This window comes from Taeniopygia guttata, chromosome 2, assembly GCF_048771995.1.
Source record: "Taeniopygia guttata chromosome 2, bTaeGut7.mat, whole genome shotgun sequence".
Taxonomy (NCBI): domain Eukaryota; kingdom Metazoa; phylum Chordata; class Aves; order Passeriformes; family Estrildidae; genus Taeniopygia; species Taeniopygia guttata.
The window spans coordinates 96,479,853-96,493,204 of record NC_133026.1 but is presented as its reverse complement, the minus strand read 5'-3'; the positions used below and the strand labels follow the sequence as shown (position 1 = coordinate 96,493,204).

Genomic DNA, 13,352 nt, shown 5'->3' with positions numbered 1-13,352 from the left:
ACCCCAGCCCAGTGCACACACACACAAGGGATAGAAAAAAAGCAAGGCCTACCTGCCTCTTCCCTCCTGCCCCCCACCTCGACTGCCCAAGGAAAAGCACGCGCCCCCCTCAGGAGGAAAAAGTAGCCTACAGCACCCGGTATTCCCAGGCGGTCTCCCATCCAAGTACTAACCGGGCCCGACCCTGCTTAGCTTCCGAGATCAGGCGAGACCGGCCGCTCTCAGGGCGGCAGGCCGTAGGCACCCGGTGGCCCCTCGGCGGCGGCCTTCAACCCACCACACCACGCTCCGGGAAGAAGCTCAGAACCCCACAGGGGCTTGACAAGCCCAACAGGGCCACCCCTGCCCACAAGGGGATCTAGAGACAGACCCCAGCCCAGTGCACACACACACAAGGGATAGAAAAAAAGCAAGGCCTACCTGCCTCTTCCCTCCTGCCCCCCACCTCGACTGCCCAAGGAAAAGCACGCGCCCCCCTCAGGAGGAAAAAGTAGCCTACAGCACCCGGTATTCCCAGGCGGTCTCCCATCCAAGTACTAACCGGGCCCGACCCTGCTTAGCTTCCGAGATCAGGCGAGACCGGCCGCTCTCAGGGCGGCAGGCCGTAGGCACCCGGCGGCCCCTCGGCGGCGGCCTTCAACCCACCACACCACGCTCCGGGAAGAAGCTCAGAACCCCACAGGGGCTTGACAAGCCCAACAGGGCCACCCCTGCCCACAAGGGGATCTAGAGACAGACCCCAGCCCAGTGCACACACACACAAGGGATAGAAAAAAAGCAAGGCCTACCTGCCTCTTCCCTCCTGCCCCCCACCTCGACTGCCCAAGGAAAAGCACGCGCCCCCCTCAGGAGGAAAAAGTAGCCTACAGCACCCGGTATTCCCAGGCGGTCTCCCATCCAAGTACTAACCGGGCCCGACCCTGCTTAGCTTCCGAGATCAGGCGAGACCGGCCGCTCTCAGGGCGGCAGGCCGTAGGCACCCGGCGGCCCCTCGGCGGCGGCCTTCAACCCACCACACCACGCTCCGGGAAGAAGCTCAGAACCCCACAGGGGCTTGACAAGCCCAACAGGGCCACCCCTGCCCACAAGGGGATCTAGAGACAGACCCCAGCCCAGTGCACACACACACAAGGGATAGAAAAAAAGCAAGGCCTACCTGCCTCTTCCCTCCTGCCCCCCACCTCGACTGCCCAAGGAAAAGCACGCGCCCCCCTCAGGAGGAAAAAGTAGCCTACAGCACCCGGTATTCCCAGGCGGTCTCCCATCCAAGTACTAACCGGGCCCGACCCTGCTTAGCTTCCGAGATCAGGCGAGACCGGCCGCTCTCAGGGTGGCAGGCCGTAGGCACCCGGCGGCCCCTCGGCGGCGGCCTTCAACCCACCACACCACGCTCCGGGAAGAAGCTCAGAACCCCACAGGGGCTTGACAAGCCCAACAGGGCCACCCCTGCCCACAAGGGGATCTAGAGACAGACCCCAGCCCAGTGCACACACACACAAGGGATAGAAAAAAAGCAAGGCCTACCTGCTTCTTCCCTCCTGCCCCCCACCTCGACTGCCCAAGGAAAAGCACGCGCCCCCCTCAGGAGGAAAAAGTAGCCTACAGCACCCGGTATTCCCAGGCGGTCTCCCATCCAAGTACTAACCGGGCCCGACCCTGCTTAGCTTCCGAGATCAGGCGAGACCGGCCGCTCTCAGGGCGGCAGGCCGTAGGCACCCGGCGGCCCCTCGGCGGCGGCCTTCAACCCACCACACCACGCTCCGGGAAGAAGCTCAGAACCCCACAGGGGCTTGACAAGCCCAACAGGGCCACCCCTGCCCACAAGGGGATCTAGAGACAGACCCCAGCCCAGTGCACACACACACACAAGGGATAGAAAAAAAGCAAGGCCTACCTGCCTCTTCCCTCCTGCCCCCCACCTCGACTGCCCAAGGAAAAGCACGCGCCCCCCTCAGGAGGAAAAAGTAGCCTACAGCACCCGGTATTCCCAGGCGGTCTCCCATCCAAGTACTAACCGGGCCCGACCCTGCTTAGCCTCCGAGATCAGGCGAGACCGGCCGCTCTCAGGGCGGCAGGCCGTAGGCAGCCGGCGGCCCCTCGGCGGCGGCCTTCAACCCACCACACCACGCTCCGGGAAGAAGCTCAGAACCCCACAGGGGCTTGACAAGCCCAACAGGGCCACCCCTGCCCACAAGGGGATCTAGAGACAGACCCCAGCCCAGTGCACACACACACACAAGGGATAGAAAAAAAGCAAGGCCTACCTGCCTCTTCCCTCCTGCCCCCCACCTCGACTGCCCAAGGAAAAGCACGCGCCCCCCTCAGGAGGAAAAAGTAGCCTACAGCACCCGGTATTCCCAGGCGGTCTCCCATCCAAGTACTAACCGGGCCCGACCCTGCTTAGCTTCCGAGATCAGGCGAGACCGGCCGCTCTCAGGGCGGCAGGCCGTAGGCACCCGGCGGCCCCTCGGCGGCGGCCTTCAACCCACCACACCACGCTCCGGGAAGAAGCTCAGAACCCCACAGGGGCTTGACAAGCCCAACAGGGCCACCCCTGCCCACAAGGGGATCTAGAGACAGACCCCAGCCCAGTGCACACACACACAAGGGATAGAAAAAAAGCAAGGCCTACCTGCCTCTTCCCTCCTGCCCCCCACCTCGACTGCCCAAGGAAAAGCACGCGCCCCCCTCAGGAGGAAAAAGTAGCCTACAGCACCCGGTATTCCCAGGCGGTCTCCCATCCAAGTACTAACCGGGCCCGACCCTGCTTAGCTTCCGAGATCAGGCGAGACCGGCCGCTCTCAGGGCGGCAGGCCGTAGGCACCCGGCGGCCCCTCGGCGGCGGCCTTCAACCCACCACACCACGCTCCGGGAAGAAGCTCAGAACCCCACAGGGGCTTGACAAGCCCAACAGGGCCACCCCTGCCCACAAGGGGATCTAGAGACAGACCCCAGCCCAGTGCACACACACACACAAGGGATAGAAAAAAAGCAAGGCCTACCTGCCTCTTCCCTCCTGCCCCCCACCTCGACTGCCCAAGGAAAAGCACGCGCCCCCCTCAGGAGGAAAAAGTAGCCTACAGCACCCGGTATTCCCAGGCGGTCTCCCATCCAAGTACTAACCGGGCCCGACCCTGCTTAGCTTCCGAGATCAGGCGAGACCGGCCGCTCTCAGGGCGGCAGGCCGTAGGCACCCGGCGGCCCCTCGGCGGCGGCCTTCAACCCACCACACCACGCTCCGGGAAGAAGCTGAGAACCCCACAGGGGCTTGACAAGCCCAACAGGGCCACCCCTGCCCACAAGGGGATCTAGAGACAGACCCCAGCCCAGTGCACACACACACAAGGGATAGAAAAAAAGCAAGGCCTACCTGCCTCTTCCCTCCTGCCCCCCACCTCGACTGCCCAAGGAAAAGCACGCGCCCCCCTCAGGAGGAAAAAGTAGCCTACAGCACCCGGTATTCCCAGGCGGTCTCCCATCCAAGTACTAACCGGGCCCGACCCTGCTTAGCTTCCGAGATCAGGCGAGACCGGCCGCTCTCAGGGCGGCAGGCCGTAGGCACCCGGCGGCCCCTCGGCGGCGGCCTTCAACCCACCACACCACGCTCCGGGAAGAAGCTCAGAACCCCACAGGGGCTTGACAAGCCCAACAGGGCCACCCCTGCCCACAAGGGGATCTAGAGACAGACCCCAGCCCAGTGCACACACACACAAGGGATAGAAAAAAAGCAAGGCCTACCTGCCTCTTCCCTCCTGCCCCCCACCTCGACTGCCCAAGGAAAAGCACGCGCCCCCCTCAGGAGGAAAAAGTAGCCTACAGCACCCAGTATTCCCAGGCGGTCTCCCATCCAAGTACTAACCGGGCCCGACCCTGCTTAGCTTCCGAGATCAGGCGAGACCGGCCGCTCTCAGGGCGGCAGGCCGTAGGCACCCGGCGGCCCCTCGGCGGCGGCCTTCAACCCACCACACCACGCTCCGGGAAGAAGCTCAGAACCCCACAGGGGCTTGACAAGCCCAACAGGGCCACCCCTGCCCACAAGGGGATCTAGAGACAGACCCCAGCCCAGTGCACACACACACAAGGGATAGAAAAAAAGCAAGGCCTACCTGCCTCTTCCCTCCTGCCCCCCACCTCGACTGCCCAAGGAAAAGCACGCGCCCCCCTCAGGAGGAAAAAGTAGCCTACAGCACCCGGTATTCCCAGGCGGTCTCCCATCCAAGTACTAACCGGGCCCGACCCTGCTTAGCTTCCGAGATCAGGCGAGACCGGCCGCTCTCAGGGCGGCAGGCCGTAGGCACCTGCCGGCCCCTCGGCGGCGGCCTTCAACCCACCACACCACGCTCCGGGAAGAAGCTCAGAACCCCACAGGGGCTTGACAAGCCCAACAGGGCCACCCCTGCCCACAAGGGGATCTAGAGACAGACCCCAGCCCAGTGCACACACACACAAGGGATAGAAAAAAAGCAAGGCCTACCTGCCTCTTCCCTCCTGCCCCCCACCTCGACTGCCCAAGGAAAAGCACGCGCCCCCCTCAGGAGGAAAAAGTAGCCTACAGCACCCGGTATTCCCAGGCGGTCTCCCATCCAAGTACTAACCGGGCCCGACCCTGCTTAGCTTCCGAGATCAGGCGAGACCGGCCGCTCTCAGGGCGGCAGGCCGTAGGCACCCGGCGGCCCCTCGGCGGCGGCCTTCAACCCACCACACCACGCTCCGGGAAGAAGCTCAGAACCCCACAGGGGCTTGACAAGCCCAACAGGGCCACCCCTGCCCACAAGGGGATCTAGAGACAGACCCCAGCCCAGTGCACACACACACAAGGGATAGAAAAAAAGCAAGGCCTACCTGCCTCTTCCCTCCTGCCCCCCACCTCGACTGCCCAAGGAAAAGCACGCGCCCCCCTCAGGAGGAAAAAGTAGCCTACAGCACCCGGTATTCCCAGGCGGTCTCCCATCCAAGTACTAACCGGGCCCGACCCTGCTTAGCTTCCGAGATCAGGCGAGACCGGCCGCTCTCAGGGCGGCAGGCCGTAGGCACCCGGCGGCCCCTCGGCGGCGGCCTTCAACCCACCACACCACGCTCCGGGAAGAAGCTCAGAACCCCACAGGGGCTTGACAAGCCCAACAGGGCCACCCCTGCCCACAAGGGGATCTAGAGACAGACCCCAGCCCAGTGCACACACACACACAAGGGATAGAAAAAAAGCAAGGCCTACCTGCCTCTTCCCTCCTGCCCCCCACCTCGACTGCCCAAGGAAAAGCACGCGCCCCCCTCAGGAGGAAAAAGTAGCCTACAGCACCCGGTATTCCCAGGCGGTCTCCCATCCAAGTACTAACCGGGCCCGACCCTGCTTAGCTTCCGAGATCAGGCGAGACCGGCCGCTCTCAGGGCGGCAGGCCGTAGGCACCCGGCGGCCCCTCGGCGGCGGCCTTCAACCCACCACACCACGCTCCGGGAAGAAGCTCAGAACCCCACAGGGGCTTGACAAGCCCAACAGGGCCACCCCTGCCCACAAGGGGATCTAGAGACAGACCCCAGCCCAGTGCACACACACACAAGGGATAGAAAAAAAGCAAGGCCTACCTGCCTCTTCCCTCCTGCCCCCCACCTCGACTGCCCAAGGAAAAGCACGCGCCCCCCTCAGGAGGAAAAAGTAGCCTACAGCACCCGGTATTCCCAGGCGGTCTCCCATCCAAGTACTAACCGGGCCCGACCCTGCTTAGCTTCCGAGATCAGGCGAGACCGGCCGCTCTCAGGGCGGCAGGCCGTAGGCACCCGGCGGCCCCTCGGCGGCGGCCTTCAACCCACCACACCACGCTCCGGGAAGAAGCTCAGAACCCCACAGGGGCTTGACAAGCCCAACAGGGCCACCCCTGCCCACAAGGGGATCTAGAGACAGACCCCAGCCCAGTGCACACACACACAAGGGATAGAAAAAAAGCAAGGCCTACCTGCCTCTTCCCTCCTGCCCCCCACCTCGACTGCCCAAGGAAAAGCACGCGCCCCCCTCAGGAGGAAAAAGTAGCCTACAGCACCCGGTATTCCCAGGCGGTCTCCCATCCAAGTACTAACCGGGCCCGACCCTGCTTAGCTTCCGAGATCAGGCGAGACCGGCCGCTCTCAGGGCGGCAGGCCGTAGGCACCCGGCGGCCCCTCGGCGGCGGCCTTCAACCCACCACACCACGCTCCGGGAAGAAGCTCAGAACCCCACAGGGGCTTGACAAGCCCAACAGGGCCACCCCTGCCCACAAGGGGATCTAGAGACAGACCCCAGCCCAGTGCACACACACACAAGGGATAGAAAAAAAGCAAGGCCTACCTGCCTCTTCCCTCCTGCCCCCCACCTCGACTGCCCAAGGAAAAGCACGCGCCCCCCTCAGGAGGAAAAAGTAGCCTACAGCACCCGGTATTCCCAGGCGGTCTCCCATCCAAGTACTAACCGGGCCCGACCCTGCTTAGCTTCCGAGATCAGGCGAGACCGGCCGCTCTCAGGGCGGCAGGCCGTAGGCACCCGGCGGCCCCTCGGCGGCGGCCTTCAACCCACCACACCACGCTCCGGGAAGAAGCTCAGAACCCCACAGGGGCTTGACAAGCCCAACAGGGCCACCCCTGCCCACAAGGGGATCTAGAGACAGACCCCAGCCCAGTGCACACACACACAAGGGATAGAAAAAAAGCAAGGCCTACCTGCCTCTTCCCTCCTGCCCCCCACCTCGACTGCCCAAGGAAAAGCACGCGCCCCCCTCAGGAGGAAAAAGTAGCCTACAGCACCCGGTATTCCCAGGCGGTCTCCCATCCAAGTACTAACCGGGCCCGACCCTGCTTAGCTTCCGAGATCAGGCGAGACCGGCCGCTCTCAGGGCGGCAGGCCGTAGGCACCCGGCGGCCCCTCGGCGGCGGCCTTCAACCCACCACACCACGCTCCGGGAAGAAGCTCAGAACCCCACAGGGGCTTGACAAGCCCAACAGGGCCACCCCTGCCCACAAGGGGATCTAGAGACAGACCCCAGCCCAGTGCACACACACACAAGGGATAGAAAAAAAGCAAGGCCTACCTGCCTCTTCCCTCCTGCCCCCCACCTCGACTGCCCAAGGAAAAGCACGCGCCCCCCTCAGGAGGAAAAAGTAGCCTACAGCACCCGGTATTCCCAGGCGGTCTCCCATCCAAGTACTAACCGGGCCCGACCCTGCTTAGCTTCCGAGATCAGGCGAGACCGGCCGCTCTCAGGGTGGCAGGCCGTAGGCACCCGGCGGCCCCTCGGCGGCGGCCTTCAACCCACCACACCACGCTCCGGGAAGAAGCTCAGAACCCCACAGGGGCTTGACAAGCCCAACAGGGCCACCCCTGCCCACAAGGGGATCTAGAGACAGACCCCAGCCCAGTGCACACACACACACAAGGGATAGAAAAAAAGCAAGGCCTACCTGCCTCTTCCCTCCTGCCCCCCACCTCGACTGCCCAAGGAAAAGCACGCGCCCCCCTCAGGAGGAAAAAGTAGCCTACAGCACCCGGTATTCCCAGGCGGTCTCCCATCCAAGTACTAACCGGGCCCGACCCTGCTTAGCCTCCGAGATCAGGCGAGACCGGCCGCTCTCAGGGCGGCAGGCCGTAGGCAGCCGGCGGCCCCTCGGCGGCGGCCTTCAACCCACCACACCACGCTCCGGGAAGAAGCTCAGAACCCCACAGGGGCTTGACAAGCCCAACAGGGCCACCCCTGCCCACAAGGGGATCTAGAGACAGACCCCAGCCCAGTGCACACACACACACAAGGGATAGAAAAAAAGCAAGGCCTACCTGCCTCTTCCCTCCTGCCCCCCACCTCGACTGCCCAAGGAAAAGCACGCGCCCCCCTCAGGAGGAAAAAGTAGCCTACAGCACCCGGTATTCCCAGGCGGTCTCCCATCCAAGTACTAACCGGGCCCGACCCTGCTTAGCTTCCGAGATCAGGCGAGACCGGCCGCTCTCAGGGCGGCAGGCCGTAGGCAGCCGGCGGCCCCTCGGCGGCGGCCTTCAACCCACCACACCACGCTCCGGGAAGAAGCTCAGAACCCCACAGGGGCTTGACAAGCCCAACAGGGCCACCCCTGCCCACAAGGGGATCTAGAGACAGACCCCAGCCCAGTGCACACACACACAAGGGATAGAAAAAAAGCAAGGCCTACCTGCCTCTTCCCTCCTGCCCCCCACCTCGACTGCCCAAGGAAAAGCACGCGCCCCCCTCAGGAGGAAAAAGTAGCCTACAGCACCCGGTATTCCCAGGCGGTCTCCCATCCAAGTACTAACCGGGCCCGACCCTGCTTAGCTTCCGAGATCAGGCGAGACCGGCCGCTCTCAGGGCGGCAGGCCGTAGGCACCCGGCGGCCCCTCGGCGGCGGCCTTCAACCCACCACACCACGCTCCGGGAAGAAGCTCAGAACCCCACAGGGGCTTGACAAGCCCAACAGGGCCACCCCTGCCCACAAGGGGATCTAGAGACAGACCCCAGCCCAGTGCACACACACACAAGGGATAGAAAAAAAGCAAGGCCTACCTGCCTCTTCCCTCCTGCCCCCCACCTCGACTGCCCAAGGAAAAGCACGCGCCCCCCTCAGGAGGAAAAAGTAGCCTACAGCACCCGGTATTCCCAGGCGGTCTCCCATCCAAGTACTAACCGGGCCCGACCCTGCTTAGCTTCCGAGATCAGGCGAGACCGGCCGCTCTCAGGGCGGCAGGCCGTAGGCACCCGGCGGCCCCTCGGCGGCGGCCTTCAACCCACCACACCACGCTCCGGGAAGAAGCTCAGAACCCCACAGGGGCTTGACAAGCCCAACAGGGCCACCCCTGCCCACAAGGGGATCTAGAGACAGACCCCAGCCCAGTGCACACACACACAAGGGATAGAAAAAAAGCAAGGCCTACCTGCCTCTTCCCTCCTGCCCCCCACCTCGACTGCCCAAGGAAAAGCACGCGCCCCCCTCAGGAGGAAAAAGTAGCCTACAGCACCCGGTATTCCCAGGCGGTCTCCCATCCAAGTACTAACCGGGCCCGACCCTGCTTAGCTTCCGAGATCAGGCGAGACCGGCCGCTCTCAGGGCGGCAGGCCGTAGGCACCCGGCGGCCCCTCGGCGGCGGCCTTCAACCCACCACACCACGCTCCGGGAAGAAGCTCAGAACCCCACAGGGGCTTGACAAGCCCAACAGGGCCACCCCTGCCCACAAGGGGATCTAGAGACAGACCCCAGCCCAGTGCACACACACACACAAGGGATAGAAAAAAAGCAAGGCCTACCTGCCTCTTCCCTCCTGCCCCCCACCTCGACTGCCCAAGGAAAAGCACGCGCCCCCCTCAGGAGGAAAAAGTAGCCTACAGCACCCGGTATTCCCAGGCGGTCTCCCATCCAAGTACTAACCGGGCCCGACCCTGCTTAGCTTCCGAGATCAGGCGAGACCGGCCGCTCTCAGGGCGGCAGGCCGTAGGCAGCCGGCGGCCCCTCGGCGGCGGCCTTCAACCCACCACACCACGCTCCGGGAAGAAGCTCAGAACCCCACAGGGGCTTGACAAGCCCAACAGGGCCACCCCTGCCCACAAGGGGATCTAGAGACAGACCCCAGCCCAGTGCACACACACACACAAGGGATAGAAAAAAAGCAAGGCCTACCTGCCTCTTCCCTCCTGCCCCCCACCTCGACTGCCCAAGGAAAAGCACGCGCCCCCCTCAGGAGGAAAAAGTAGCCTACAGCACCCGGTATTCCCAGGCGGTCTCCCATCCAAGTACTAACCGGGCCCGACCCTGCTTAGCTTCCGAGATCAGGCGAGACCGGCCGCTCTCAGGGCGGCAGGCCGTAGGCACCCGGCGGCCCCTCGGCGGCGGCCTTCAACCCACCACACCACGCTCCGGGAAGAAGCTCAGAACCCCACAGGGGCTTGACAAGCCCAACAGGGCCACCCCTGCCCACAAGGGGATCTAGAGACAGACCCCAGCCCAGTGCACACACACACAAGGGATAGAAAAAAAGCAAGGCCTACCTGCCTCTTCCCTCCTGCCCCCCACCTCGACTGCCCAAGGAAAAGCACGCGCCCCCCTCAGGAGGAAAAAGTAGCCTACAGCACCCGGTATTCCCAGGCGGTCTCCCATCCAAGTACTAACCGGGCCCGACCCTGCTTAGCTTCCGAGATCAGGCGAGACCGGCCGCTCTCAGGGCGGCAGGCCGTAGGCACCCGGCGGCCCCTCGGCGGCGGCCTTCAACCCACCACACCACGCTCCGGGAAGAAGCTCAGAACCCCACAGGGGCTTGACAAGCCCAACAGGGCCACCCCTGCCCACAAGGGGATCTAGAGACAGACCCCAGCCCAGTGCACACACACACACAAGGGATAGAAAAAAAGCAAGGCCTACCTGCCTCTTCCCTCCTGCCCCCCACCTCGACTGCCCAAGGAAAAGCACGCGCCCCCCTCAGGAGGAAAAAGTAGCCTACAGCACCCGGTATTCCCAGGCGGTCTCCCATCCAAGTACTAACCGGGCCCGACCCTGCTTAGCTTCCGAGATCAGGCGAGACCGGCCGCTCTCAGGGCGGCAGGCCGTAGGCACCCGGCGGCCCCTCGGCGGCGGCCTTCAACCCACCACACCACGCTCCGGGAAGAAGCTCAGAACCCCACAGGGGCTTGACAAGCCCAACAGGGCCACCCCTGCCCACAAGGGGATCTAGAGACAGACCCCAGCCCAGTGCACACACACACAAGGGATAGAAAAAAAGCAAGGCCTACCTGCCTCTTCCCTCCTGCCCCCCACCTCGACTGCCCAAGGAAAAGCACGCGCCCCCCTCAGGAGGAAAAAGTAGCCTACAGCACCCGGTATTCCCAGGCGGTCTCCCATCCAAGTACTAACCGGGCCCGACCCTGCTTAGCTTCCGAGATCAGGCGAGACCGGCCGCTCTCAGGGTGGCAGGCCGTAGGCACCCGGCGGCCCCTCGGCGGCGGCCTTCAACCCACCACACCACGCTCCGGGAAGAAGCTCAGAACCCCACAGGGGCTTGACAAGCCCAACAGGGCCACCCCTGCCCACAAGGGGATCTAGAGACAGACCCCAGCCCAGTGCACACACACACACAAGGGATAGAAAAAAAGCAAGGCCTACCTGCCTCTTCCCTCCTGCCCCCCACCTCGACTGCCCAAGGAAAAGCACGCGCCCCCCTCAGGAGGAAAAAGTAGCCTACAGCACCTGGTATTCCCAGGCGGTCTCCCATCCAAGTACTAACCGGGCCCGACCCTGCTTAGCCTCCGAGATCAGGCGAGACCGGCCGCTCTCAGGGCGGCAGGCCGTAGGCAGCCGGCGGCCCCTCGGCGGCGGCCTTCAACCCACCACACCACGCTCCGGGAAGAAGCTCAGAACCCCACAGGGGCTTGACAAGCCCAACAGGGCCACCCCTGCCCACAAGGGGATCTAGAGACAGACCCCAGCCCAGTGCACACACACACACAAGGGATAGAAAAAAAGCAAGGCCTACCTGCCTCTTCCCTCCTGCCCCCCACCTCGACTGCCCAAGGAAAAGCACGCGCCCCCCTCAGGAGGAAAAAGTAGCCTACAGCACCCGGTATTCCCAGGCGGTCTCCCATCCAAGTACTAACCGGGCCCGACCCTGCTTAGCTTCCGAGATCAGGCGAGACCGGCCGCTCTCAGGGCGGCAGGCCGTAGGCACCTGCCGGCCCCTCGGCGGCGGCCTTCAACCCACCACACCACGCTCCGGGAAGAAGCTGAGAACCCCACAGGGGCTTGACAAGCCCAACAGGGCCACCCCTGCCCACAAGGGGATCTAGAGACAGACCCCAGCCCAGTGCACACACACACAAGGGATAGAAAAAAAGCAAGGCCTACCTGCCTCTTCCCTCCTGCCCCCCACCTCGACTGCCCAAGGAAAAGCACGCGCCCCCCTCAGGAGGAAAAAGTAGCCTACAGCACCCGGTATTCCCAGGCGGTCTCCCATCCAAGTACTAACCGGGCCCGACCCTGCTTAGCTTCCGAGATCAGGCGAGACCGGCCGCTCTCAGGGCGGCAGGCCGTAGGCACCCGGCGGCCCCTCGGCGGCGGCCTTCAACCCACCACACCACGCTCCGGGAAGAAGCTCAGAACCCCACAGGGGCTTGACAAGCCCAACAGGGCCACCCCTGCCCACAAGGGGATCTAGAGACAGACCCCAGCCCAGTGCACACACACACAAGGGATAGAAAAAAAGCAAGGCCTACCTGCCTCTTCCCTCCTGCCCCCCACCTCGACTGCCCAAGGAAAAGCACGCGCCCCCCTCAGGAGGAAAAAGTAGCCTACAGCACCCGGTATTCCCAGGCGGTCTCCCATCCAAGTACTAACCGGGCCCGACCCTGCTTAGCTTCCGAGATCAGGCGAGACCGGCCGCTCTCAGGGCGGCAGGCCGTAGGCACCCGGCGGCCCCTCGGCGGCGGCCTTCAACCCACCACACCACGCTCCGGGAAGAAGCTCAGAACCCCACAGGGGCTTGACAAGCCCAACAGGGCCACCCCTGCCCACAAGGGGATCTAGAGACAGACCCCAGCCCAGTGCACACACACACACAAGGGATAGAAAAAAAGCAAGGCCTACCTGCCTCTTCCCTCCTGCCCCCCACCTCGACTGCCCAAGGAAAAGCACGCGCCCCCCTCAGGAGGAAAAAGTAGCCTACAGCACCCGGTATTCCCAGGCGGTCTCCCATCCAAGTACTAACCGGGCCCGACCCTGCTTAGCTTCCGAGATCAGGCGAGACCGGCCGCTCTCAGGGCGGCAGGCCGTAGGCACCCGGCGGCCCCTCGGCGGCGGCCTTCAACCCACCACACCACGCTCCGGGAAGAAGCTCAGAACCCCACAGGGGCTTGACAAGCCCAACAGGGCCACCCCTGCCCACAAGGGGATCTAGAGACAGACCCCAGCCCAGTGCACACACACACAAGGGATAGAAAAAAAGCAAGGCCTACCTGCCTCTTCCCTCCTGCCCCCCACCTCGACTGCCCAAGGAAAAGCACGCGCCCCCCTCAGGAGGAAAAAGTAGCCTACAGCACCCGGTATTCCCAGGCGGTCTCCCATCCAAGTACTAACCGGGCCCGACCCTGCTTAGCTTCCGAGATCAGGCGAGACCGGCCGCTCTCAGGGCGGCAGGCCGTAGGCACCCGGTGGCCCCTCGGCGGCGGCCTTCAACCCACCACACCACGCTCCGGGAAGAAGCTCAGAACCCCACAGGGGCTTGACAAGCCCAACAGGGCCACCCCTGCCCACAAGGGGATCTAGAGACAGACCCCAGCCCAGTGCACACACACACAAGGGATAGAAAAAAAGCAAGGCCTACCTGCCTCTTCCCTCCTGCCCCCCACCTC

The 13,352-nt window shown here is 64.0% G+C and overlaps 36 pseudogenes; all 36 read right to left on the bottom strand.

Annotated features, from left to right (window-relative positions):
- Window positions 1-124: 124 nt before the first annotated feature.
- Window positions 125-242, bottom strand: LOC140683232 (5S ribosomal RNA; annotated as a pseudogene).
- Window positions 243-492: 250 nt separating this feature from the next.
- Window positions 493-610, bottom strand: LOC140683231 (5S ribosomal RNA; annotated as a pseudogene).
- Window positions 611-860: 250 nt separating this feature from the next.
- LOC140683230 (5S ribosomal RNA) lies at window positions 861-978 on the bottom strand (annotated as a pseudogene).
- Window positions 979-1,228: 250 nt separating this feature from the next.
- On the bottom strand, window positions 1,229-1,346 carry LOC140683108 (5S ribosomal RNA; annotated as a pseudogene).
- Window positions 1,347-1,596: 250 nt separating this feature from the next.
- LOC140683229 (5S ribosomal RNA) lies at window positions 1,597-1,714 on the bottom strand (annotated as a pseudogene).
- A 252-nt stretch (window positions 1,715-1,966) lies between these two features.
- LOC140683064 (5S ribosomal RNA) lies at window positions 1,967-2,084 on the bottom strand (annotated as a pseudogene).
- A 252-nt stretch (window positions 2,085-2,336) lies between these two features.
- On the bottom strand, window positions 2,337-2,454 carry LOC140683227 (5S ribosomal RNA; annotated as a pseudogene).
- Window positions 2,455-2,704: 250 nt separating this feature from the next.
- Window positions 2,705-2,822, bottom strand: LOC140683226 (5S ribosomal RNA; annotated as a pseudogene).
- Window positions 2,823-3,074: 252 nt separating this feature from the next.
- Window positions 3,075-3,192, bottom strand: LOC140683225 (5S ribosomal RNA; annotated as a pseudogene).
- A 250-nt stretch (window positions 3,193-3,442) lies between these two features.
- On the bottom strand, window positions 3,443-3,560 carry LOC140683224 (5S ribosomal RNA; annotated as a pseudogene).
- Window positions 3,561-3,810: 250 nt separating this feature from the next.
- LOC140683060 (5S ribosomal RNA) lies at window positions 3,811-3,928 on the bottom strand (annotated as a pseudogene).
- Window positions 3,929-4,178: 250 nt separating this feature from the next.
- LOC140683223 (5S ribosomal RNA) lies at window positions 4,179-4,296 on the bottom strand (annotated as a pseudogene).
- Window positions 4,297-4,546: 250 nt separating this feature from the next.
- Window positions 4,547-4,664, bottom strand: LOC140683222 (5S ribosomal RNA; annotated as a pseudogene).
- Window positions 4,665-4,914: 250 nt separating this feature from the next.
- On the bottom strand, window positions 4,915-5,032 carry LOC140683221 (5S ribosomal RNA; annotated as a pseudogene).
- Window positions 5,033-5,284: 252 nt separating this feature from the next.
- LOC140683220 (5S ribosomal RNA) lies at window positions 5,285-5,402 on the bottom strand (annotated as a pseudogene).
- Window positions 5,403-5,652: 250 nt separating this feature from the next.
- LOC140683219 (5S ribosomal RNA) lies at window positions 5,653-5,770 on the bottom strand (annotated as a pseudogene).
- A 250-nt stretch (window positions 5,771-6,020) lies between these two features.
- On the bottom strand, window positions 6,021-6,138 carry LOC140683218 (5S ribosomal RNA; annotated as a pseudogene).
- Window positions 6,139-6,388: 250 nt separating this feature from the next.
- On the bottom strand, window positions 6,389-6,506 carry LOC140683216 (5S ribosomal RNA; annotated as a pseudogene).
- A 250-nt stretch (window positions 6,507-6,756) lies between these two features.
- LOC140683215 (5S ribosomal RNA) lies at window positions 6,757-6,874 on the bottom strand (annotated as a pseudogene).
- Window positions 6,875-7,124: 250 nt separating this feature from the next.
- Window positions 7,125-7,242, bottom strand: LOC140683107 (5S ribosomal RNA; annotated as a pseudogene).
- Window positions 7,243-7,494: 252 nt separating this feature from the next.
- Window positions 7,495-7,612, bottom strand: LOC140683063 (5S ribosomal RNA; annotated as a pseudogene).
- A 252-nt stretch (window positions 7,613-7,864) lies between these two features.
- On the bottom strand, window positions 7,865-7,982 carry LOC140683214 (5S ribosomal RNA; annotated as a pseudogene).
- A 250-nt stretch (window positions 7,983-8,232) lies between these two features.
- On the bottom strand, window positions 8,233-8,350 carry LOC140683213 (5S ribosomal RNA; annotated as a pseudogene).
- Window positions 8,351-8,600: 250 nt separating this feature from the next.
- LOC140683212 (5S ribosomal RNA) lies at window positions 8,601-8,718 on the bottom strand (annotated as a pseudogene).
- Window positions 8,719-8,968: 250 nt separating this feature from the next.
- Window positions 8,969-9,086, bottom strand: LOC140683211 (5S ribosomal RNA; annotated as a pseudogene).
- Window positions 9,087-9,338: 252 nt separating this feature from the next.
- On the bottom strand, window positions 9,339-9,456 carry LOC140683210 (5S ribosomal RNA; annotated as a pseudogene).
- Window positions 9,457-9,708: 252 nt separating this feature from the next.
- On the bottom strand, window positions 9,709-9,826 carry LOC140683209 (5S ribosomal RNA; annotated as a pseudogene).
- Window positions 9,827-10,076: 250 nt separating this feature from the next.
- LOC140683208 (5S ribosomal RNA) lies at window positions 10,077-10,194 on the bottom strand (annotated as a pseudogene).
- A 252-nt stretch (window positions 10,195-10,446) lies between these two features.
- LOC140683207 (5S ribosomal RNA) lies at window positions 10,447-10,564 on the bottom strand (annotated as a pseudogene).
- Window positions 10,565-10,814: 250 nt separating this feature from the next.
- On the bottom strand, window positions 10,815-10,932 carry LOC140683106 (5S ribosomal RNA; annotated as a pseudogene).
- A 252-nt stretch (window positions 10,933-11,184) lies between these two features.
- Window positions 11,185-11,302, bottom strand: LOC140683058 (5S ribosomal RNA; annotated as a pseudogene).
- A 252-nt stretch (window positions 11,303-11,554) lies between these two features.
- LOC140683205 (5S ribosomal RNA) lies at window positions 11,555-11,672 on the bottom strand (annotated as a pseudogene).
- A 250-nt stretch (window positions 11,673-11,922) lies between these two features.
- LOC140683204 (5S ribosomal RNA) lies at window positions 11,923-12,040 on the bottom strand (annotated as a pseudogene).
- A 250-nt stretch (window positions 12,041-12,290) lies between these two features.
- Window positions 12,291-12,408, bottom strand: LOC140683203 (5S ribosomal RNA; annotated as a pseudogene).
- Window positions 12,409-12,660: 252 nt separating this feature from the next.
- On the bottom strand, window positions 12,661-12,778 carry LOC140683202 (5S ribosomal RNA; annotated as a pseudogene).
- Window positions 12,779-13,028: 250 nt separating this feature from the next.
- Window positions 13,029-13,146, bottom strand: LOC140683201 (5S ribosomal RNA; annotated as a pseudogene).
- Window positions 13,147-13,352: the final 206 nt, after the last annotated feature.